General features: G+C 50.7%; 1 pseudogene across 1 annotated transcript; it reads right to left on the bottom strand.

Annotated features, from left to right (window-relative positions):
- Positions 1 to 2,361: 2,361 nt before the first annotated feature.
- Positions 2,362 to 3,660, bottom strand: LOC311586348 (tubulin alpha chain-like; annotated as a pseudogene). Its single transcript has one exon. The product of its transcript is annotated as a tubulin alpha chain-like (transcript).
- Positions 3,661 to 3,951: the final 291 nt, after the last annotated feature.

Genomic DNA, 3,951 nt, shown 5'->3' with positions numbered 1-3,951 from the left:
CAACCCAGGGTCCCAGGAAAAAAAAATAATGGCAGATTGAAGCCGATGGGCTATTTTTATGGGAGAGACTTCATTGTTTTGCAAAGTTGAAAGAACTCTTCGAAGATTCAGGAATATGTGCGCATACGCGTGCGCACACATACACACACTCACAATACACACATTGACACACTCACACATGCACACACTCACACACACACACACACACACACACTTGTGAGCCCAGGTTGGATGAGAATCATAGCTGCAGCCTTCTGGGTCCTGACACTTCCCTTGCAAGCCAGGGGAGCTGGCTGAGACTGTGGGGTGGCAGTGCTGCTATTCTCCCTAAGCTGGGCAGAGGGAGAAGCAGCCAGGCCCTGCCTCAGCTCCCAGCCTGAGCTCCCCTATTGTTGCTTGGCAGTCACCTTCTTTGCTAGACTGTTGGGTTAGGGCGCAAGGCTTCTGATTCCTGCCATCCCCTCACTGCCGGTGTGGTGCTTGACAGCCTGAGGGCATTGGTACTCTCTGGTTGACCAGAGGCTGTCAACCTGTGGGACCAGTAGCTAGAGAGGCAGGGTTAGACAGGTGTTACCAGACCCTGGGCAAGCACTACTCTGCCACACGGGCCACTTTTGGGGGCCTTGGGGGAGATGTCCTAGGTTTAGGGTGTACTTGAGGGCAGCACTGTGGTTTTGGCTGGCTTAGTGTGAGGACAGAGGAGAGGGACATTGCTCTGGACCACAGGCACTAGGATGACTCCTGGTGGAAGCAGTTGGGACAAAGAGAAGAGAGGATAACTCCAGGAAAGGAAGGCTACAAGCAAGGCTAAAAGCCGCAGTGAGATTTGGAGTTCTGTAGAGAGGCAGATGAAGCAGGCTAGGGGCACCCTGGCTTGCTAAGCCTCCGGGCCCCCGAGCCCCAAGGCCCTGGTTTGTATTCTTCTTCTGCTTGGGTCAAAGATATAGTTTCATGGGGGCTTTCTTCTCCCTTCTCCAAAGGCCATTGCTGCCGAACAAGAAAGCATTGTGTCTTGTGTCTCTGAGGCCTGTGGTACTGACTGGCAGGGCTTCTGTGGCGTATTCCACTTGTGTGCACACCCTGCACACTGTGAAGTGGTTGTGCATGACTCCAAGGATGACGTTGCATGCTCGACAGCTTGGGTGTTCCCTTGGGCTCGTGCCCAGTGGAAGAAACAGTGATCAGAGTCAGGTGGGACATGTAGTTCAAATGTCACATTGGGAATGTCACCTGCGAGCCTTTGTGTCCTCAGGCCAAGCAGAGACACTGGGGACTCAGATGTGAAATGGAGCTGAGCTAAGTCATACTTCATAGGACAGGATATCTATCTATCTGTCTATCTATCTATCTATCTATCTATCTATCTATCTATCTATCTATATCAGGGAAAGCATTCTGGATTGCTACAATAGTAAGAATAATGGTAGAGAGGCGGGAAAACATGGCCCTATTAAGCGGTGACCCAGTCTGTATGATTCGTGGAATGCAAGACGGGGAACCGATTACACTTTCCAGGCCAGATCTCAGAGTGCCTGAGGTACCAGACCCAAGCTCTGCACTTCCTCTATCCTTCCATTTTGACTTCCTCTTCCTGTCTTCTTGCTGGAGGACATGTCACTCGGGGCAGGCTTTGAGAGTTTATAACCCCACCCACTTCCAGTTCATTCTCTTTGCTTTCTGCGTGTGGCTGAACACCTGCCTGCTGCCATGCCTCCTCTGCCATCATGGGCTCCCCTTCTGGAACCGTAAGCTTCCATAAGTCAGTTTGGTTTTGGTGTCTTATCACAGAAATGAGATGTAACTGATATATCCCCTCAGCAAATGTAAGGGGGGGAGGAATGGGTTTATTTTAGCTTACAATTCTAGGACACAGTCTGTTGTGTCTGGCCTAGAGAATTCCTCCCCAGGGGATCCTGCTCCTCCTCCTCACCCTCAGTCAGGCCTTACATCATCACTCAGAAGGAAAAGTCGAGGCAGGAACTTAAGCAATTCATTACATCACATGCACAGCGGTGAGAAGGGATGCATCTGTGTTGCCTGCTTTTTGCGTCTAGCTTTTTCCTGCCCTGTGTAGTTCAGGATTCCCTGCCTAGGTTCTCTGTCTCTGTCTCTGTCGGTCTGTCGGTCTGTCGGTCTGTCGGTCTGTCTGTCTGTCTCTCTTTCAGCTTTTACTTTGAGACATCATGGGAAAAAACCTTACAGGTACACATGGAAAAGACATCATAGAATGAACCCCCCCCCAAAAAAAAACCAAAATGAAAACAACCCCCCTCCCCACAATTAGTAGCATCAACGCCTGTCCACTTATGTTGAAGCTGAGGTCTTGGGAGTTTGAAATGACACAGGAGCTGAAAGAATGGGTTAGTGTTCCCCTCCTCCTGCCTCACCCTCTCCTTCAGCAGGATCCACACCGGCCTCCTCATACTCCTCCTCTGGGCAGCCATGTCTTCATGGGCCTCAGAGAACTCTCCCTCCTCCATGCTCTCACCCACATACCAGCTCACAGAGGCACACTTGGCATACATCAGATCAAACTTATTATCTAGGCGAGGCCAGGCCTCCACAATGGCTGTGGTGTTGCTCAGAATGCACACAGCTCTCTGGACCCTGGCCAGGTCTCCATTAGGCACCACATTGGGAGGCTGGTAATTAATGCCAACTTTGAAGCCGGTGGGGTACCAGTCCACAAACTGGACACTACACTTGGTCTTGATGGCTGGCCATAGCAGCATTGACATCTTCTAGAAACATCACCATGGCACAACAGACAGCAAGCCATGTATTTACCATGGCCAGGGTCATGTTTCACCATCTGGTTAGCTGGCTCAAAGCATGCATTGGCGATCTCTGTTACTGTAAACTGTTCATGGTAGGCTTTCTCAGCAGAGATAACAGGGACATATGTAGCCAGAAGGAAGTGGATGCAATGGTAGGGCACCAGGTTGTTCTGGAATTCCGTCAAATCAACATTCAGGGCCCCATCAAATCTGACAGAAGCAGTGATGGATGACACAATCTGGCTAATAAGGTGGTTAAGGTTAGTATAGGTCAGGCACTCAATGTTGAGGTTTCTGACAGATGTTGTAGATCAGCCTCATTGTCTGCCATGAAGATACAATTAGAGTCCAGCTTGGACTTCTTTCCATAATCAACAGAGAGACGCTCCATCAGCAGGGAGGTGAAGCCAGAGCCTGTTCCCCTGACAAAGCTATGGAAAACCAAGAAGCCCTGAAGACTCATGCACTGGTCAGCCAGCTTGCGAATTCTGTCCAAGACAAGGTCAACGATCTCCTTGCCAATGATGTAGGGGCCTCAGGCATAGTTATTGGCAGCATCTTTCTTGCCTGCGATGAGCTGCTCAGGGTGAAAGAGCTGGAGGTAGGTACCAGTGCAAATCTCATCAATGTCTGTGGTTCCAGGTCTACAAACACTGCCCCACAGCACGTGTTTGCCAGTGTCAGTCTGGTGTTGAAGGTCAAATAGTGAAGGTGTTGAAGGAGCCATCTCCCCATCCAATGGTCTTGTCCCTTGGCATCTGGCCATCAGGCTGGATGCCATGTTCCAGGCGGTAGAGCTCCCAGCAGGCATTGCCCATCTGGACACCAGCCTGGCCAACGTGCCTGGAGATGCACTCACGCATGGTAGCTATGGGTTGGAAGGCGAGGGGGGAACAGAAGCAGACACCAGGTCCCGGTTACCATTCCTGACAGCTAAGAGTAGAGACAGGTAACACAGTGAGCTGGGCTAGGCCTTCCTTCATTAATTAACAATCAAGACGATCCCCAACAAACATGCATGCACACAGGCCAGTCTGATTTAGAGAGTTCCTCAGTGGAAGCTCTCTCCTCACGTGATCCTGCTCTACCCAACCCCAACCAGGGCTCACCTCATCACTCATCACGTGCCAGCCTCTTGAGCCTCTCCTATTAGATATTTGGGTATCTTGAGGTG

The sequence above is a fragment of the Acomys minous genome (assembly GCF_964271855.1).
Source record: "Acomys minous genome assembly, chromosome: 16".
In the NCBI taxonomy this organism is placed as follows: domain Eukaryota; kingdom Metazoa; phylum Chordata; class Mammalia; order Rodentia; family Muridae; genus Acomys; species Acomys minous.
Note: the sequence above shows the minus strand (reverse complement) of the source record. Positions and strands in the feature narration are given on the sequence as shown.